This window comes from Halichoerus grypus, chromosome 1, assembly GCF_964656455.1.
Source record: "Halichoerus grypus chromosome 1, mHalGry1.hap1.1, whole genome shotgun sequence".
Lineage (NCBI taxonomy): Eukaryota > Metazoa > Chordata > Mammalia > Carnivora > Phocidae > Halichoerus > Halichoerus grypus.
Window position 1 is genome coordinate 210,712,331 of NC_135712.1, and position 21,742 is coordinate 210,734,072.

Here is a 21,742-nt window from a genome sequence, read left to right on the forward strand (position 1 = left end):
AAAGACAGAGGCAAAAGAGAAATGAGGATCAGGAAGGGAACATGAATCTAAGAGATGAATCTGGTGCACAAAATTTAGCCAGAGATATCGGGCTCTTGATAAATGCAGCAGGAAAGTAGGGTCAGACATCTGAGAATGCGCAGCAAATTCTCTCAGAGGAATCTCTCCAACAGATGTGTAGACCAAGTCCCCATCGAACTTTCCATAAATACAATAGCAATTTTCTACCTTTGGGCTGACGTGGACGGCTTCATGGTCAGGTGTGGTTTTAGGGAAAACAGGCTCGTTTTAACTCAAAGCGAATGGCCGTCCCCACTGTTGGGGTGCTTTTAACAAGTTTCTGGAAGCAGTGAGTTTGAGACCACAGAGAGAAGCTGGCTGAGTGAGGCGCGAGCCACGGGCTTTGGTGGGGTGGCCAAACCTGAGAGGGGTCTGTCCCTGACGCTCGCTCTCTCTAAATGAGAATCCTGAGCCAAGAGGAAATCATTTAAGTACAGTGGGAGGAACTATGCCTCATATGGACTCAGGACATGTAAAATGTCACCAATGAGCCAGATGATAACCTCAGGCAAATAATTTACTCTCTTGGTACCCCATTTCTTCATCTTTAGCATCAACAAGTGATAGAGCTTTTGTTACCCAATTCATTATGTTTCTGTGGTGATGTAGAAGACAGCGGTGAATGTACTGTGAAATATTTAATTTACTATACAAGTACAGGATACTATTTAATGTAATGGAGTCTATGTTTACTAAAGACATTGCTGTGGTCCTGTATTACTGGACCAGTGTGGAACACCAGTTGGGGCTAGTCACGGGCTTCAATGGATACGGGAAGGCATCTATCACTGGCACTCAATCACACACACCCTGCAGGAATTTTCAATGATAGACTCAAAGGTTTCTTTAGAAATGATCTTGATCCTACCTGTTCACAGATAGCAGGCAACTAAGACCCCATGGTTTTTTTGTTTTAAAGATTTTTATTTATTTATTTGACAGAGAGAGACCCAGCAAGAGAGGGAACACAAGCAGGGGGAGTGGGAGAGGGAGAGGGAGAAGCAGGCTTCCTGCCGAGCAGGGAGCCCGATGCGGGGCTCGATCCCAGGACCCTGGGATCATGACCTGAGCTAAAGGCAGACGCTTAATGACTGCGCCACCCAGGCACCCCAAGACCCCATGGTTTTAAGTCAAAAGGTTGTGATTATTTTTTTTAACAATTTTTTAAAAGATTTTTAATTTTTTTATTAGACAGGGAGAGAGTACAAGCAGGGGGAGCGGCAGGCAGAGGGAGAGGGAGAAGCAGGCTCCCTGCTCAGCAGGGAGCCCGATGTGGGGCTCAATCCCAGGACCCCGAGATCACGACCTGAGCCGAAGGCAGACGCTTAACCATCTGAGCCACCCAGGTGCCCCATGGTTGTGATTTTTTTTTTTTTAAGATTTTATGTATTTTGAGAGGGAGAGAGAGAGAATGAGTGGGGCAGGGAGGAGCAGAGGGAGAAAGAGAAGCAGATTCCCTGCTGAGCAGGGAGCCTGACTCGGGGCTCGATCTTAGGACCCTTGGAACGTGTCCCAAGCTGAAGTCAGACACTTAACCAACTGAGCCACCCAGGTGACCCTAAAATGTACATATTTAAAGTGTACAGTTTGGTGAGTTTTGACTAACCCATGAAACCACCATAATCTGGATGGTGAATGCAACCATCACCACCCAGAGTTTCCTGTGCTGCTTGGTAAGCCTCCCTCTTTATCCCTCAGCTACCACTGATCTGTTTTTTGTCTTTAGATTTGTTTGCATTTTCTAGAGTTTTGTATAAATGGCATCATACAGCATGTAGCCTCTTGAGACTGGCTTCATTCGCTCAGCATAATTATTCTGAGATTCATCCACGTTGTTGCATTAACACTTCATTCCTTCCTACTGCTGTGTAAAATTTCGTTGTGTGGATATGCCAGTTTGATTATATACTCACCTGCTGGTGGACATTTGGGCTGTTTCCAGTTATGGCTATCATGAATAAAACTGCTGTGAACTTTTGTGAGCAAGTAGTTTCGTGCATATATGCTCTCATTTCTCTTGGGTATATACCTAGGAGTAGATGATTGCATTATATGGTAGGTACGTTTCATTTTTTAAGAAACTGCCAAATTATTTTCCAAAATGGCTATGCCATTTTTCATTCCCACCAGTGATGCATGAGAGTTCCGTTTCCTCCCTCATTCTTGCCAGCACATGGCACGGTCAGTCTTTTTAATTTTGGCCATTCTCTTATTTGCGTAGTGTGATTTTTAATTGGCATTTCCTTGATAATTAATGATGTGGAGCATCTTTTCATATGCTTCTTTGCCACCTGAGTATTTTCTTTGGTGACCTGTCTCTTCGGATCTTTTGCCCATTTAAAGAAATGGGTTGCCTCGTTCCATCTGAGAGAGCAAGATGGGTCCCCAGTAGCTCTACTGGAGCCATCCAAGGAAGTTTGGCCAGGGTTGTCATTCTCACTGTGTCTGTTCAAATCGGCACCATCTGATCTGGAAATATGGCCTCATTATGTGCTGTCAGTGTCTCCGTCAGTATGCGAAGGATCCAGGCTTCACTATGTTGGATTGAGTGAACTTCCTTCCAAGAGACCTACCTTAACTGCCAATATCTGAGATATCTACAATGCTAACTCATTGTACATAAAATAAAAACACTTCAATTGTGAGTGTTTTTAAAAAATGGGTTGCTTCTTTTCTTATTGTTTTAAGAGTTATTTATATATCCTGGTAACAAATCTTTTATCAGATATGTGACTTTCCAATCTTTTCTCCTAGTCTGTGTTTTTTTTTTCTTTTCATTCTCTTAACAGCGTCTTTCATTTTTTCTTTTTTCTTTTTTTTTAAATTTTATTTATTTATTTGAGAGAGAATGAGAGAGAGCACATGAGAGGGGTTAGGGTCAGAGGGAGAAGCAGACTCCCTGCTAAGCAGGGAGCCTGATGCGGGGCTCAATCCAGGGACTCCAGGATCATGACCTGAGCCGAAGGCAGTCGCTGAACCAACTGAGCCACCCAGGTGCCCTCTTTCTTTTCTTTTCTTTTTTTTTGAGGACTAATTTCTTTTTTTTTTTTTTTTAAGATTTTATTTACTTATTTGTCAGAGAGAGAGAGAGAGCTCACAAGCAGGGAAAGCAGGAGGCAGAGGGAGAAGCAGGGTCCCCGTTGAGTAAGGAGCCTGATGCGGGACTCGATCCCAGGACCCTGGGATCCTGACCTGAGCTGAAGGCAGACGCTTAACCAACTGAGCCACCCAAGTGTCCCATTAACAGCATCTTTCAAAGAGCAAAGTTTTACATTTTTCAATTTATCCATTTTTCTTTCATGGATTTTGCTTTTGGTGTTCTATCTAGGAAATCTTTGCCCAATCCAAAAATTTCTCCTATGTTCTTCCCAGAAATTTTATAGTGTTGGGTTTTACATTAGATCTTTGATACAGTTTGAGTTAATTTTGTAGAAGGTGCGAGATCTTATAATTGAAGTTCATTTGGGGGGGGCATATTAATTTGAAATGTTGTTAAACTAGAGGCAAGTTGAAGTCTAAAAAGGTATAGCAGAGTGGTAAAGAGCAGGGCTGTGGAGAAAAAAGAGCCTGGGGTTGATTCTTGGCGGTGTCACTATAAGCCTTGAGTTCCTCCTCTACAAAATGGAAGTAGTAAAGGGTTGTCAGTGCCCTGTCCACATTCCTTTGGCATTCACCTCTCTTATTGTAAACTCCTGGAACTCTTTGCCCGAGGGGTTTTTTGCTTTCATCAAAGTGGAGGGCAGGCTGGACGTGCAAGAGAGTTAATGTTCTGGGTTAGGATGACTCTGAGTCGCGTGTTCTAAACTGTCTTCCAGAGGTGCCCAGGGGGATTGAACTCTAGTTGCCCACAGGAGTACCTGCTCATGAGCACACCCTGAATTGACTCTTCTCCTCCCTGTCCCATTTCCTTAGTTTCCTCTTGGGGCCTCTAGAATCACCCCCACGCAAGCTACAAAATTTCAAAGTCTTAAGCTCTGCTTCTGGGGTGGCCCAGAGACTCCTAGTCTGTATCAAGAGGTCAGCAGAGTAACACGCACAGCCTGACAGGGATCCCTACGAGGTAGCCGTTCTTGTCGCTGACATTATCATCCTCGCTCCTCGTTGCCATCCAAGGTCAACTGGGACCCCTAGTAAATGAAGTTATCCATGTTCAAGGAGAGAGTCTGCCAGAAAATATTTAAGAATTGTTGATTTGTACCTCGTTTTCCTGGGGGGTAACCTAAAAAGGCGACTATCAACATGATGATAACGCTAGATTGCTTCTACAAGATGGGCAGGAACCCAAAGCTCAGAGAGGAAGGTGGCTCGTGGAAGCCCCCCAGCCAAGAAGTGTTGGTGCTCTAATCCAAGGTCACGTAGCTCTCGCTACAGTTACTCTTCTCTCAGTTATTGTGAGACTGAAAAATCCTGGCCGCAAATTCCTTCCTCTTGGCTGCACCTGTGTCTCTGGATGTGACCGTTCTTCCTCCCAACCAGAGGTGGAGTCTCTTCTCCATCCCACTGGAATGTGCACTGATCCCGTGACTTGCTTTAACCAATCAGTGTATAGCAGCAGCTCCACGTGACTTCCCAGCCTTGGCCCCAGAATGCCTTGCAGCTTCTGCCTTCATGCTCCTGGGATGGTGCCTGCTGCCATATTAGAGAATCTGACTTAGTTTTGTGATGCTGGGAAAGCGGTCCAGCCGGCCTCCAGCAACAAAGGTTCCTCTTGGCCCTTCCAGCTGTTTCCCATGCAAATCCAACCACCCAGATGATTCAGAGCAAGGCCAGGAAAGGAACCACATCAGTCAACCCACGGAATTGGGAACAATTAGATTGCTGTGTTTTAAGCCACCAATTTGTGGGATAGCTTGTTATAGTGCATCAGATAACTGAAACAACCATCAACCTGGACAGGCACACCCTTGGGCCCCAAGCGGACGCAGCAGTTATGATGGAATCTGGGACGAACTGTGAGGGGGTCCGCTCTCCCCAGGCGCCCTGGGAGGGCAGTGGGTGCGTCAGAGAACGCTTCCAGACCGAGGCCAGGCAGCTCTTTTTTACTTTCAGCATCAGCATTCTTGGAAGTGTGACTCTCCAGAACCTCAGCCTCCACTCAGGCCTCAACACAACCATCTGGCCGCTGACCCTACAGCTTCCGCAGGGCTCTGGCTTCCCTGCTCCAACAGCTTCCTCACGGAACCCGGATTGTGGATTTTTTGTGGATTTCTCTGGCGTATGTTTGCATAAGTGGCCACATCCTCCTTCCTGTGGCTTCTGGGACACCTCATGTTTGTCATGAGCTACTCAGTGTCAGGCACTTTTCTAGGCACTGGAGATTCAACAAGGTACAAAATCGGCAAAAGTATTTGGTTTTGTGGAGATCACAATCGTGTGGAAGGGAAGACAATTAACAAATGAACAAATATGCACCAGGTGTTATCATGTCATAGAGTGATAAATCTATACATTGTACTGTGCTGTCCCCCCTAGGGATAAATCAGAGGAAGGAGATGTGATTGGGGGCAGCTGTTTTAGGTAGGATGGTCAGGAAAGGACTTTCTGAAAAAGCAACATTTCTTTGGAAAACAGTTTGAAAGTTTCTCAAACAGTTCACCTTAGAATGACCACGTGACCCAGCGGTTCCACTCCTAGGTATCTACCTAAGAGAATTGAAAACGTATCCACAGGGGTGCCTGGGTGGCTCAGTTGGTTAAGTGTCTGCTTTCAGCTCAGGTCATGGTTCCAAGGTCCTGGGATTGGGCCCCGCTTCGGGCTCCCTGCTTGACGGGGGGCCTGCTTCTCTCTCTCCCTTTGATGCTCCCACTGCTTGTGCTCTTCTGCTCTCTCTCTGCCAAATAAATAAATAAAAAACAGAACAAACAAAAAAAGTATCCACACAAAAACTTGAGCATGAATGTTCACAGCAAATAGCCCAAAAGTGGAACTGAGCCAAATGTCCACCAACTGGTGAATGGGTAAATAAAATGTGGCATATCCATTCAATGGAATATTATTTGGCCATGAAAATAATGTGTGGGATGCCTGTGTGGCTCAGTCGATTAAGCGTCTGACTCTTGATTTTGGCTCAGGTCAGAATCTCAGGGGAAGGGCACCTGGATGGCTCAGTTGGTTGAGCATCTGCCTTCGGCTCAGGTCATGATCCCAGGGTCCTGGGATCGAGTCCCGCATCAGACTCCCTGTTCGGAGGGAGCCTGGCTTCTCCCTCTGCCTCTCCTGCTTGTGTGTGTTCTCTCTCAAATAAATAAATAAAATCTTAAAAAAAAAAAAAAAAAAGAATCTCAGGGGAGATCAGGCTCTGTGCTCAGTGTAGAGTCTGCTTGTCCCTCACCCTCTGTTCCTCCTTGTGCTCTCTCTCAAATAAATAAAATCTTAAAAAAAAAGAAAAGGAAAGGAAAGAAGCATTGATAGGTGCTGGAATGTGGACAAACCTTGAAAACACGATGCTAAATGAAAGAAGCCAGACACAAAAGGCCACAGATTGTATGACTCCATTTATAAGAAATGTCCCGAATAGGTAAATCTATTGAGGCAGAAACTAGATTGATTAGCAGTTGCCAGGAGCTGGGAGTGATGGGAGAAACTGGTGATGGCTAGGGGTACGGGGCTTCTCTTTGGGATTATGAAATGTTCTTACATTGGTTGTGGTGATGGATGCACATCATGTGACTATAATAAAAACCATTGAATGGTAAGGATGAGTTGTATGGTATGTGAACCATATTTCAGTAAAGCCAGAAAGGAAGGAAGGGAAGGGAAACATTTAAGCAGAGATCCAAACGAAGCAAGGGAATAGCCCTGAACATACTGGAAGAAGCACATGCCAGCCAGAGATGGGAACCTGCTGGCTTGTAAGGGGAATGTGGCTAATGTGCGGTGAGCAAGGATAAACTCACAGAGTTACTCTCACTGATTTCACAAACATTCATTTAATGACTCCTAGGTGCCAGACATGGTCCTGGGAGCTATGAATATAGTGAAGAACATGAAGGCAAAATCTTAGCTCTCACAGAAGTCAGACATTAACCCGAGAATTCCAGTTACCACATTACTAGAATGAATTGTTCCATAAATTCGTTTCTTTTTCTAAGAAGTGGCTTTTTTTTTTTTTTTTAAAGTAGGCACCACACCCAGAATGGAGCCCATTGTGGGGTTTGAACTCACACTCTTTTTTTTTTTTTAAGATTTTATTTATTTATTTGACAGAGAGAGAGAGCACACAGCAGGGGGAGCAGGAGAAGCAGGCTCCCTGCCCAGCCGAGAGCCCGACGTGGGGTGTGATCCCAGGACCTTGGGATCATGACCTGAGCCAAAGGCAGATGCTTAACCAACTGAGCCACCCAGGCACCCCTTGAACCCACACTCTTGAGATCAAGACCTGAGTTGAGATCAAGAGTCGGATGCTTAACTGATTGAGCCACCCAGGTGCCCCTAATTAGTGGCTTTCTCCCTTTATTTATGAGCAGGCATTTTGGATTATCTCTCTTTTCTCTTGAATTGCCCAAGAATCTTTGGGAGTCCTAAAAACCAAATGTCGGGGGAGAGGGAACTGAAAGTCTTCCCCCCCCCAAATGGAAACTGGGTTTTAATCTGTCCCCTCCTGCAGTTCCTCCCCCCAAACATACGGTGGCGCTACTGAAGACTGGTGCCCACTGTCTGGTGAACAAATGATAGAGACAGCCTTCTGGGTCCAGATGCGCACAGGCCAATGCTGTGTTTCTTTGCAGGAAGAAGATTCTATTCCCTCCGTGGGCATGTGGCTTCATACCATCCCCCCCCATCCCTGGTTCTCATGCTCTTAGGTCTCCCACACAGCGGCACATCATTAATTCATACAACAGAGATTTGAGTACCTACTGTGTGCTGAGCTCTGTGGAAGGCCCTGGCCATAGGACCAGGACCTGGAATAAGGCAGCCAATCCCTGCCCAGGTGGGTCTAAACCTAAATATTTGAAAAGCAAAACTTTGGGGAAAAAAACCAGGTGGGAAGAGTTTCTTAGCAAAATACCAAGAAGACAAACAACAGGGGCACCTGGCTGGCTCAGCTGGTGGAGCTTGCCACTCTTGATCTCAGGGTGGTGAGTTCAAACCCCACATTGGGCATGGAGCCTGCTTTAAAAAAGAAAAAAAGACAACAAAAGAAGGATCAATAAATTGAGCTGCATTTTACAAAATTCTGTTTTTATTTGGGTCACGCTTTGTAAAGAAGTTGTTTCTCTCAGATCTTTAATTTTACGGCCATACAGGTGCACATTCTGCTTTCCTTACAGTTATTCTCATTGCTGTTCTATTTTTGCTGTATCTTCTTTCTCCTTCCAGGCTTATCTCAGGTATATCCTGTTTGCTAGTCTTTTTCACAAATACGGGTTTTATTTACTCTTTCTGCTATTTTTGGTTTAAAGACCTGATATTGTTCTCCAGTTGGGAGTCGAACTGCCTGTGTTGACATACCAGCTATCCCATTCCCGAGCTGTCTAATCATAGGGGGAGCCTCCCTCCGTCCCAGTTCCCAGTCTGTAATATTAGTTCCTACCTCATTGGACTGTTACAAGCTTATGTGCGTTAATATGTTTAAAAGCACTTAAAATTTGCTTAAAACAGCTAAATTCACTGTTGCTATTTTTTTCACTTCAATTATTTCACCCTTCATTTAAGAAAAAAAAAGTCCCCACTCCTCTCCGCTTCTGTCTTATTTTTTAAAATATTATGTATTTTTAAAAGATTTTATTTTAAAGTAATCTCTACACCCCATGTGGGGCTCAAACCTACAACCCCAAGATCAAGGGTCACATGCTCCACTGACTGAGTCAGCCAGACGCCCCTGTCTTATTTTTTGTTTTTATTTTATTTTTTTTATCTCAGTCGGTTAAGCGTCTGCCTTTGGCTCAGGTCATGATCCCAGAATCCCGGAATCCTGGAATCGAGTCCGCATTGGGCTCCCTGCTCAGCAGGGAATCTGCTTCTCCCTCTGTCCCTCATCCTACTCATGCTCTCTCTCTCTCCCGCTCTCACTCTCTCTCAAATAAATTAAAGATTTATTTATTTGTGGGGCGCCTGGGTGGCTCAGTCGTTAAGCGTCTGCCTTCGGCTCAGGTCATGATCTCAGGGTCCTGGGATCGAGCCCCGCATCGGACTCCCTGCTCCGCGGGAAGCCTGTTTCTCCCTCTCCCACTCCCCCTGCTTGTGTTCCTTCTCTTGCTGTGTCTCTCTCTGTCAAATAAATAAATAAAATCTTTAAAAAAAAAAAAAGATTTATTTATTTGAGAGAGAGCGAGCAGGGGGAGGGGCAGAGGGAGAGCCAGTCTTAAGCAGACTCCCTGCTGAGCGCAAAGCCCAATGCAGGGCTCGATCTCACGACCCTGAGATCATGACCTGAGCCAAAATCAAGAGTCGGACACTTAAACCAACTGCACCACCCAGGGGCCCCCAATGTTTGTTTTCAAAAACTAATTTATCAAGAGGTGAAATCCTTAATTCCTTTATGTTCAGTCTCCTGTTCTCCTCTCTTTTTCCCCCCTTTATTAAAAAAAGTCTCTAAACTACTTTTACTGCTTCTCATTGAATTTCGCTGTGGCTTCAGATTGTGTTTCTCCTGAAATTCTGAGTATCTATTGTATGCTGATTCACTCTTCCAGTTTGCTTTCCTGTAAATTGGTTGTATCCTTCATCTTTTTCTAAGAAGTGGTTTTTTTCTTATTAATTTACAGACGTTCTCTATGTGTTACAGAGAACAGATGCGGGTGTCTCCAAGGTGATGGCTAGTCTTTCCATTTTCCTTACTGTGGTTTTCATGGCTCATCACTAAGTAAAACTCGGTGGCTACACAACTCTGAAACGAACTAGTGATAAGATCTAGTATCTAGGGGCGCCTGGGTGGCTCAGTCGGTGAAGCATCTGCCTTCAGCTCAGGTCATGACCTCGGGGTCCTGGGATCGAGCCCTGCGTTGGGCTCCCTGCTCAGCGGGGAGTCTGCTTCTTCCTCTCCCTCTCCCTCTGCGCTCTCCCCCGGCCTCAAATAAATAAATAAAATCTTTAAAAAAAAAGCTCTAGTGTCTAGATCTCAGGAACCTAGGGTCTCTAGAAGCAGCACTTGAGACCCGTAGTGCCATGACATTTATGTGAATACACACAACCACACCAAGTACATATATTTAAAAAACGTGTATCACACACATCAGAGTAGATCCCTGTGGTACAGAGAGGCAGAGAAGTCAGACGCTAAAAGTCAGCAGGGCTCAGAGGACAGTTCAGGGCTGAGGAATGTTATTTCCCAAATAATGGGAGGGTCCCGCTCCTCTTCCTAGAAGTCCCCTTGTCCCGAGACACAAGACCCATCTTGCCTTCATCATCAGAAATGGAGCCCACGTCAACAGACAATAGAGCTGACTTAGCAGCAGGATCTTACTGCGGGCCAGAACTTTGTGGGAGGGCACGCCCTCCTTCTGGGGCTCTCCGGGACAGCGGTACTCAGGAGGCGCGTGGGCTCAGTGGGAGGAAACAGGAAAAAAACAAAAAAAGCCGCAAGGATTGCACAACCTCACCAGAACATGTTCTTGGGAAAGGACGTAGGTGGCATTGATTCATCAGCTGTTACAGAGGGGGAAGCAGGGAGTGCGTTTGGAGGAGCAGAGGTGGTTTTCTGGAAGTGGTAGCATTGGAAGTGGGCATGAGGACTTGTCCGTTGTTGACAGAAAAAGGAAGGGTCTGCCAGGCAGAGGGCACAGCCAAGGCAAAGCAAAGAGGCAGGAAGGTGGGTCTCTTTGGGATATGCCTGTAGCTGAAGCTGCCTTGGGGAACCCAGGAGAGGCTGTCCGGCCCTGTCCCATGCCCAGAATTCACTGCAAGGGGAATTAAAAGGGAGCAGAGGTTCCCGGCGTGAGGATGGCCACAGACGTTTCACCAGTAGTCCTAGCCCAGAACAGAGAAGGAGAGACGCGCTTCTGGGGGGCCAGAACATGTGACCAGGGATTTGAAAACCATGTAAGGAATCTAGGAAGCACAGGTCATATGAACACCACTGGAGACATCTGACTCAGCCTAGAGGACCTGGGAGGGCTTCCTGGAGGAGGTGATGCCTGAGGGAGTCAGAATTATTCTGGAGGAGATGGGTGTATGAGAGAGTGTTCCCAATGTGATCGTAGCATATACAAAGTTTGGGAGTGGGACTCTTGGAGAGGCTGAGACTGACTCAGGGGCGGTAGTCTGGGGCTGGAGTGTCAGCCGGGGCCAGGTCCCACCAGGACTTAAATAGCAGGGACAAGGGGTCTGGACTAGTGTGGGAGGAAAGCAGAAGTCATAGGATTCAGCTCCAAGGCGAAGTCCACTCTGTGGTTTCGATTCTCTCCAGAGACGGGAGGCTTGCTACCTACCGGGGAACCTAGCTCAGTGCGAAGGGTATGTTATACACTGGTTGTTGCTGTTAGTTTGGGCTTTGCTTTTTTATTGTGGAAAAAATATTAAGCACACACAAAGGTATGCAGAAAAATAAAAACATGGAAACCACATGATTTCCTCTCTGCTTTACCAAGTTTTGACTTCTTTACATATTTCAGATCCTCTTAAAAGGAAATAAATTGTACTTTCTCTTCCTGTTCTTCACCACGGGGGATCAAGGTGAAAAGGAGAACCCCATGGGGGAACTTCACGTCTCTAAGCCCTGCCTCAACATCTGTGTGGGGGAGAGCGGAGACAGACTGACTCCGGACAGCCAAAGGTGCTGGAGCAGTGCACAGGCCAGCCCCCCCGTGTTCCCCAGAGCTAGATGCACTGTCAGGGCCTTTGGCAGCAGGAGAGATGAAATGATGGCCACCCACTGCACAGTCCATGGGGCCAAGGCGGAAGGAATCCCTGACAGAGGTCTAAAGGTGTGGGAGTATGAGTTAAGGAAAAATAGCTTCTCCAATACTGGAGACTTTGGTTTCGGGATCCAGGAGCACATTGATCTGGGGATCAGATATGATGCAAGCATGGGTGTGTGTGCAACCTGGACTACTGTGCAGTGCCAACCAGGCCAGCCTTCAGCATCAGACAAGATCACACAAGAAGCACAGGACGGGCTGCATGGGGGCCAGACACAGAATCAGCAAAGAGGAGGCCGGGCGCTGGTTCCAGCAGAAGAAGTACGATGGATCATCTTCCTCAGCAAATAAATTCCTATGTCTGTCCAAAAAGCCAATACAAAGTTTCAGTGGGAAAAAAAAAAAAAAAATTGTAACTGACAATCCTGTGTAGTTTCTCAGATCTTATTTCTCTCTTTTCTTCCCCAAGGCAATTGCCCTCTCAAACTTGGTGTTTACGATGTTAAAACAACTTTACGGACATATTTAGACAATGTGTTTGGTGGTTTTACTCATCTGGAAGCTTTATATGAATGGTACCATGTGTTCTGTCTCCTTCTACAATGTATTTTTTGCCTCCTCCACACTGCAAGATATATCAATTCAAAACTCATTAAAAAAAAAAAAGAAGAAGAAGAAGAAAACAAAGACAAACACAAGAAAACAAATGCTTGGTAAACAAAGAACAGGATAAAACTTCCTTAATTTGATAAGCAGCAATTTCCGGAAACCAAAGAACTGTCTTCCTTAAGAGTGGATTCCGAGATCCATTTTTTATAAAGTCAAGAGCAAAATAAAGATGCCCCTCTTGCTATTTTGCCAATGCAATAAGAAAATAAAAATAAATATTGGAAAGGAAGAGTCAAGGTTGACGGTATTTTGCAACCATGATTATTTATCTAGAAAGTCCTGAGATTTAACTCCTGGACTCATTAAAGGGTGAAGCAAGATTGATCTATGAAGGGGGCGCCTGGGTGGCTCAGTCGGTTAAGTGTCTGCCTTCGGCTCAGGTCATGATCCCAGGGTCCCAGGATGAAGCCCTGTGTTGGGCTCCCTGCTCAGTGGGGAGTCTGCTTCTCCCTCTGCCTGCCCCTCCCCCTGTTCATGCTCTCTCTCTCAAATAAATAAATAATCTTTAAAAAAATAAAAATTAAAAAAAAATAAAAAGGAACAGGAAGAGGAAACATATCCTCTTCCCAAGATAAGAAAAGCTCTTGAACATTAGTTCTTCCCAAATTAACTTATAAATTCAGTATCACCTCAATAAAAATCCTAAATAGGTTTTTGATAGAGTTGTTTTATTGTGGTAAAATACACACACATGACATAAAATTTACCATCTTAACCACTTCTAAGTGCACAGCTCAGTGGCGTTAAGCACACTCACACTGTTGTGCAACCACCCCCACCATCGGTCTCCAGAAATTTCTCATCTCCCCAGACTGAGACTCTGTGTCCGTGAAGCACGGATTCCCCACCCCCTGCCCCAGCCCTGGCTCCCACCCTCTTCTGTCTGTCTCTGTGGACAGGACTCTCTGGGGACCTCCTGGGAGTGGAATCCTAGGTTTTAGGGGTTTTTTTTTTCCAATTTCTTTATTTTGAAATAATTTTAGATTTACAGATGAATTACAATGATAGTACAGGGAGTTCTGTCTACCCTTTACTCAGCTTCCTCTCATATTAGCATCTGACATTACCATCACACGCTTGTCAAAAAGAGGAAAGGAATATTGGTGTAATACTATTAATGAAACATTTGGCTTCATTTATATTTCACGTTTTCCCACTGATGTCCTTTTTCTGTCGCCGGATGGCATCCGGGATCCCACGTGGCATTTAGGCGTTGTGTTATCTCCCTAGGACTGCTGTGACAAAGGACCACAGACGGGGCGGCTTGCACACCAGAAATGTATTGTCTCACACCTCAGGAGGCTGGCAGTCTGAGATCAAGCTGTCGGCAGATTTAGTTCCTTCTGAGGTGTGTCTCCTGGGCGTGTGGACGCCGTGTCCTCCCCGCGTCCTCACAGGGTCGTCCCTCTGTGCACGTCTGTGTCCTCCCTTCCTCTTCTTATAAGGACACCAGTCCACCCTAATGACCACCCCAATGACCTCATTTTAACTTAAGCACCTCTATAAAGAGTATCTCCAAATTCAGTCATATTCTGAGGTCCTGGGGGTTAGGACTCCAACGTAGGAATTAGGTGGGAGATACAATTCAGCTGCCAAGTCTCCTTAAGGTCCCCCAAACTCTGGCAGATTCCTGGTCTTTTCTTGTCTTTCATGCTCTTGGTAGTTGTGAATAGTAGCTGTCGCTATCGGGCACTGTTTGGGGTTTTCTGCGGTTTTCTTTTAAAGATTTATTTATTTCATTTGAGAGAGAGACAGAGACAGAGAGAGCGAGCAGGGGGAGGGGCAGGGGGGAGAGGAAGACAAGCAGACTCCCTGCTGAACCAGGAGCCTGAAGCGGGGCTCGATCCCAGGACCCTGAAATCACAACCTGAGCCGAGATTAAGAGTCAGATGCTCAACCGAAAGAGCCACCCAGGTGCCCCTCCGCTGTTTCCTTATGATTCAGTTGATGTGATAGATTTGAAGAGAAGAATACCGCGAAGGAGAAATGCTCTTCTCGCCACATCAATTCAGAGAGGAGGGCACATGGCACGCGCATGATCATCGCTGGCAATGTGGTGAAGGGCAACCTCGGTCAAGGTGGCGGCCGCCAAGTTCCTCCGCTCTAGAGTCACCATCTTTCCCTTTCCATATTCTATTCCTTGCCTTATCAACAAGGGCGACATTGCCCCAAGGGGGCAAAAAACAAAACCAAAAAATCTTAGGTGTTACAATGCCTTGTGCCTGCCTTAGTTCAGCCTTACCCATCAAAATCGTACTCCTTTGACATTTGGTATGAGGGGACAAGGAGGGAAAATATTTAAAAGGCTACTGGGGAGGGGACAATTTAAAAAAAGAAAGTTAATAAACACTGCTCTATTCCTATGAGGTGAGTCACAAAGTCGGCCCCACTCAGGGGGCGGGGGTGGGGGGCCAGGGAGAGAATTAATTCCCTCTTCCCACAGGGAGCGCTGTTAAAAATGTGTGAACATGCGTTAACACCACCGCGGTAATGAATAACTATTTTTCAGGGGGAGACAACACAAGTTTGAGGCTGTGCAAATATGCTGTTTCTCTCGTTAAAGTCACACGTGTTCATGTAAGCATCCGTCTGTGGGTCTTGCCTGCAGTGATTATTACCATGGCATCTACGGAGATCTCCTACTTCCTTCATTCCCTCTACACTTATTAATTGGAATCACTCTGTGAGGAAAACCACATACGTGCACAGCTGCCCCTGTTACCAACATTCTGTGCCAAAGGGGAATCTTTGTCACAATTGATGAACCCACACTGACTCGTCATGATCACCCAGGGTCCACAGCTGACCCCAGGGTTCTCTCCGTGCTGAACACTCCCTGGGTGTGGACAGATGGCTCATGACGTGCATCCAGCAGTAGAGTATCATACAGAGTAGTTTCACTGCCTTAAAAATCCTCTGTGTTTTGCCTATTCACTCAAATGTGGAATTTAAGAAAGAAAACAGATGAACACAGGGGAAGGGGGAAAAAAAGAGAGAGAGGGAAGCAAACCATAAGAGGCTCTTTTTTTTTTTTTTTTTTTTTTTTTTTTAATGTAAGCTCCATGCCCAAGGTGGAGTCCAGTGAGGGGCCTGAACTCACGACCCTGAGATCAAGACCTGAAGTGAGACCAAGCGTCAGACGCTTAACCGACTAAGCCATTCAGGTGCCCCCATAGGAGACTCGTCCTGATAGAGAACAAACTGAGGGTTGCTGGAGGGGTGATGGGCATTAAGGAGGGCACTTGAGATGAGTCCTGGGTGTTGTATGTAAGTGATGAATCACTAAATTCTCACCTGAAACCAATTTTACCATATATGTTAACTAACTAGAATTTAAATAAAAACTTGAAATAAAATAGTGCCACACAACAACAACAAAACAAACCAAAACAAATAAATTTTTAAACATTTTATTGAAGGATCGCCAAACAGACATCAAAAGAAGCTTGCCAAGGGAATTATTTGAGTTATAATACGTTACAACTAGGGAGGGTAACACTTTGGGCTCCAAGGATGGGAACAGACGAAGCTAACGTTTTCACTGTACGGATGGTTATGTTTTGGTTCCGTGTGCGTGCATTACTCATTCAAAACCATGTAAACATTAAAAATTCAAAGCCGTGGTAATGTAAAAAAAAAGAATCATGTTAAGAAGAATAACAAAGAACACTTTTGATGGAGAAGAAGAATGCCTGGAAGATGTTGGTTTCCCCAGAAGCAGAGACTGAGACAAGGATTTGGTTATAAGTGGTTTATCAGGGAGAAATCGCCTGTTGAAAGCGTGGGAAGGTGGGACAGGGAAAGGAGGAGGCCAGTACGGGGCGGGCACTGATGAGGAGGGGGCTTATGTGGGCAACTGGGGGCTGAAGCCCATTAGGGGCCTCTGGGAGATGATCTAGAACACACCTCCGAGTGATCCCGTCGGTTGCAAGTTGGTTTTCCTGGGAAGCTGACCCAGGAATATAACACGAAGTTTGTTTATTTATCACAAGAAATATATATATGGCACAGAGCTCCTAAAACCCTTGGAATTTCCAAAGTGATGAGAGGATAAAGGTGTCTTATGTTAATGAGGTGACTTTTGGAAAGCCCTCAGGTCACCTAAGGTGGGGGTGGTCCCGGTTTCCAGTGGAGCCAAGCATGTGATAAGAGGGTTGAAACTTTCATTCCCAGCCCCTGGCATCTGAGGAGGGGAGAAGGACTGCAGGTTGAATCATTCGCCAATGGCCAATGATTTAATCAACCACAATTGATTGATTAACTGAGTCTGTAATGAAGCCTCCATAAAAATCCAAAAGGACAGCGTTCTGAGAGCTTCCAGGTTGGTGAGCACCTGGAGGGGAGGGGTGCCTGGAGAGAATGGAAGCCCCCTGCCCCTTCCCCATACCCTGCCCTACGCACCCCTTCCATCTGGCTGTTGCTGAACTGTATCCTTTTATAATAAACCGGCTCGGTTTATTAGTAAACTTCCGATCTATGATCTATAGCCAGTCGGTCGGAAGCACAGCGGACATCCTGGACTTGAGGTCGGTGTTGGAAGTGGGGAGGCAGTCCTGTAGGACCAAACCCTTAACCTGTGGGGTCTGGCACTAACTCCAGGTAGGACACCCAGCCGATGTCAGAGGACTGCTTGAATGTGTGAGGAACCACCCCCCGCCACACCCTACGCTGGAATTGGGTGCAGACTCATTTTATTTATGAGGGAGCATCCTTGGGAGAAGCATCTGTGGAAGGGAGGGGAAGTGTGTGTCATATTTTTACACCAGGCAGTTCTCCAATTCCGACACCCTCTACCAGCTGCAAGTGGGGTGCCCAGGCTACCCCCACTTCTGCCTGGCTGACTCCAAATTTGGGGGTTCCCATAACCCCCTCTCAGGTTTAGGTCATTTGTTATAATGGCTCACAGAACTCAGAACACTTTTTTACATTCGGAACTGGGGACAAAGACCAGATCTCTTTTTTTTATTATACCACAGAAAGGAAGCAGAAATGCACAGAGGGAGAAGTTGAGCCAAGCAGGTCTGACAACAGCCTCGGCTGACCCCACCCACAGGAGATCTGAAACCAGAATGGGCCCCACGTTTGAGCCAACATGGCCAGACTTTTGTCCCCCTGCAGCGGTGTGAGCCATGCCATGAAGGGGCATGACTTCAAGTGAGGCAGCTCTCTGCAGCAGGTCTATCCCCAGGGGGTTGAGAGGCCAGTCTGCAACAAACCTCCAAGCAGCTGGGGCAGCATGTCTTTCCTTGAAAGGGCATCTGGGTGGCCCACCCTCAGGGTCTACCATGTCACCGAGGGAGGAGGGAGCTGGGGTACCTATACGCCAATTCATAACGGTCATTGCTCATCGGCATTCATTCCCTGGTCCTTCGGAATGAGCTCCAGCAACCAGAAAAGGCCCTCCATCAAGGGTGCACGTAATGGCAGGTGGACGTTGAGGGAATGGAAGGTGTGCAAGGATGTGATAAAGCTCCAGGGGACGTGGCAGTTACATAAAGCCATCCAAACTGTGATCTTGGCAAGGAAGAGAGTAGACCAATGGAACACACGAGCCCTGATTGTATCCCATACCTGGTCACTTTATTAAGCTCCAAAGAGCAGGGTGCCCAGAACTACATCCTCCGAGCCAAGGGAAACCTCATGCCATCACAGGAAGGACAGAACTGAACTCACAAGGGATGAGGAATATGAGGGGGAAGAGTCCTGGAGCTTTGTCAAGATCTCCACACCCGCAGACCGGGGGAAGGAACTCTGGTGTAAACATGGGTGAGGTTCTGCAGAACCAACAGAGGTGGGGTTGGGGCTACGGGGTCAAGGACAGAGACCAGCCTTTAGCCACTGGAACAGATGGCTGGGGGCTTTTTGCCAAAATCACATTAGGAGTAACCCCTAAGTTCCCCTGTCTTCCCACCCACTGCTGTCGGTTCTCCTTCGTCCCAATACTTCACAAAGCCTCAAAGCCCGTCCGGGACATGAGCCCACACCCCAGGCCCGTCGTGTCAATCAAGCTTCTGTTAACTTGATGCTTGCTCACATCTGCCCTGCATGCACGATGATGTGCCTGAGTCACCTTGAGGGGGGCTCCTGCCAACCTTGTGGTGCCCCTCTAGCTCTGGGAGGAGTCCTCCTCCCTGGGGCGTGCGTTTCAAATACACACCCACCAATCCAGAGCCCACACCCCCAACCACCTCCCTTCTCAGGCTCCCACACTCAGGGCTACCATGCCCCTGCCCCAGTCACCCCAGGGCAGGTACCAGACAATGTGAGCCTGCTGAAATTACTCACACCAGCCAGTCCCGAGCCTGCGTACCCTGCCTTGCCCATTCCTCCCTGGGAAAACCTCAATAAAGGCTCCTGCCCACAGTCCCCTGCCAACTGCCTCCTGAGAGGCCCCGGTGCTTCCCGATGTAACCCTCTGTGAAAGGTTGGGTGTGCCTCTCTTGGGATCTATGACTATAACAACTATCTTTTCAATGCCAATCTGATCTACTGGCCTTACTATGCCCCAGAAATTCTATTAAAGACTATATTTTAAAGCATGCACCTGGACTGCAAGCTCTTCCTTCTTGCAGCTCTGATGGTGGAATTTGGGGGCACCTGCCATCTTATCCAAACACGGGTATGTGAACACCACCTTCCTCAACTCAGGAAAAATCCCAGACTCTTCCGCCTAAGGGCCAGGGACTGGGGGGAGGATCCCCAGGTAGAGCTCAGGTCAGGGTTTCAGAGCCCCACCCCCCACCTGATAGAGTGTTTCCTTCTCCCAAGACTCACCTGGGCAGGAGGGGTGACTCGTCCTCCCCATGACTTGTCTTTGAGTTCCACGTCTGAGAGCCCCCTGCAGGTGAAGCAGTTTCTCTTGGAAATCTGCAGCTGTAGGACGCCCTGGTGGATGTAGGGAAGTCAGGACGGGGCTCTGAACAACCCCCCCACTCCCCCCTCTGCTTTCCAGGCTCAGCATCTCCCCAGTCTCTCGCAGGTTACACCTTCCGGAATGCCGGGTCCTGAGCGCCTCTCACATGTGCATCCTCTGAGCTGTACGTTCCGACTTGGCAGACTCAGGCACACGACGGGTCCCTCATCACACGCACTTGGTAATCCTGCGTGTTTATGTGTTTAACATGTGCTAAGCACGTGCCCATGAACTTACTCACGCCTACGTTTAAAGTGCTGGAACCAAATCAAGCCAGTTCCTGAGAGCTTGCCCCCGCGTGTCTCTTTTAAGCTCCGAGTTGAGGGGCATCGTGTTAATGGCTTGAAATCAGCCACAGTGACAGGATGTACACCAGGGAAACACGAACACTTCAAGTCTGGACTTATTTCCCCTCTCCCTCCAGAGAGCTAGTTGTTAAATATTTGCCAGCACACCGAGGAGGCTTATTTATGTGTTATGTGTTCAGATCTCATCTGTGTCTCCTTGCAGGATGCCTGATTCATATCATCCTTCTCCCCACCCTTCCAAGTGGAGCCAGCAGCCTCTCATCCAGAAAATCCCCTCTGGCTGTCTTGTTCCCAGTTGGCCAGTGGCCAGGTGCATGTCCTGGGTCAGGTAGGCTCGCCGGACAGGTGTACCTGCTCCTCGGCACTTTCAGTGATGACGAGCTGGGTCCCCATTTCCTGGCAGCAGGGACAGAGTTGTGGCAGTTCTGTTGGGAGTTGGAGAAGGAGGAACGGTTTCTCTGGAAGAACGTCCATCCCCCAGGGATGGGGCAGCACAGGCCGGCTCTTGGGGCAGGTGCAGCAGGGCTGGGACTCAGCTTAAGATGCCCCGGACTCTGGGTCTGCCCACTCTTCAATCCCTTGAGAGTTGGGGGTCCTTCCTTCATTCTGCACTTCCCACTTCCCACCCTCCCCCCAGGCCCAGGGGAACTCAGGAGTCCCGGCCCCATCTCCTCTGGACTGGGAGAAGCGGGGAACCCAGAACAAGGGACTGGCTTAATTTAGTGCCTACTGTGTGCCTGGCCCCCTGGGATTGCCAGTCACCCAGTCCAGCCTTTAGCTGGGTCAGTTCTTGCTGGATCTCCTGCTTCCAAGCCTCCAGCCCCTGGGACCTGGTACTCTGGAGACTGTGCCAAGAAAGAAAAAAAAAGAAACTGCAGTTATTAAACACCTGCTGTGTGCGTTGCCCTGCACTGGGCCCTCAGGGACATTGTTTCTCAGTCAAGATCTTGGTTCATCCTCTCTGAAGATGGGGAAGACCTTTGAGGAAGGCTGTACCAGGAGAGCAGGTAGAGCTGAGACTCCTCCCGCTCCTCCCCCCACCCCCGCACCAGAGTGGGGAGGGACGGTGGGAGAGGCCCCCGGGCAGGGCAGCCGCCCAGGAAAACCTGGAGGGACCCAAGTCTCGGCTTTCGGCCCTATCTCTCTCTATCACCAAACACCAGGCCTGGGAGTCCCTGACCCTGGGCACCTGTACCTGACCTTGGACAAGGATGGCCACCCAGGAGGCCAGTGAAGAGCATGAGAGGGAAGAGCAGCAGCCCCAGGAGGGCCTGACTGTGGCCCAGACACCCTGCGGGAGAGAAGGCTGGGCGGTCCCAGCACACCCGTGCTCCTGCCTCAGCCTGCCCCCCAGCCCCCACCTCCCAGGACCCAGGAGTCTGGCGGTACTCGTAGCTACTCTGTGCCCTAACCCTGTTGCACCTGTGAAGTTCTGGAAACGGAATTGTTGAATCCATAGTTTTTTGGGGGAAAGTGGTCCTGCTGGTTATCGGCTCTTCCTCCTCTGAATGGGCAGAGAAGCAACTCAAGAGTCTGTGCGAGCTGAGACCAGAGAGGGCCACCCCCTTATGCCCTCCCCAAGACCCCAGAGTCCCAAGCCAGCCTCGCCCAAGGTGTCCGGCTGCCTGCTAACAGTTCCCCGGAGTCACGCATGTCCACCCACTGTCCCCAGATGCCTCGTTCGGGACTCCTGGGGACCGACAGCTTTTCTTTCTCACCCCGTGATGCTCACTTCTGAAACCTGCTTTCACTCAGGGAGAGAAACAGGGCGCCAAGCAGTGACATATCACCGGAAAAGACCTGAGGGAGACATGGAATGAGATGCGTTGGGTCTTCCAGGCATTCCAGGAGGTGGCACGGGGTGGTCTGGGGTCGCCAGCAAGGAGGATTGGTCCACTTGTGGCACAGCCAAGCTGTGGGATGCTTTGGATGAGATCCAACAACATGGAAAATAGGGCTAATTTGTTAGGTTTCCTTCTCTTAGGGCAGAGACG

At 47.9% G+C, this 21,742-nt stretch overlaps 2 pseudogenes; both read left to right on the top strand.

The window, feature by feature from the left end:
• The first annotated feature begins 2,437 nt into the window (after positions 1-2,437).
• On the top strand, positions 2,438-2,608 carry LOC118518970 (small ribosomal subunit protein uS14 pseudogene; annotated as a pseudogene).
• An 8,333-nt stretch (positions 2,609-10,941) lies between these two features.
• LOC118518969 (large ribosomal subunit protein uL5 pseudogene) lies at positions 10,942-12,291 on the top strand (annotated as a pseudogene).
• The last annotated feature ends 9,451 nt before the right edge of the window (positions 12,292-21,742 follow it).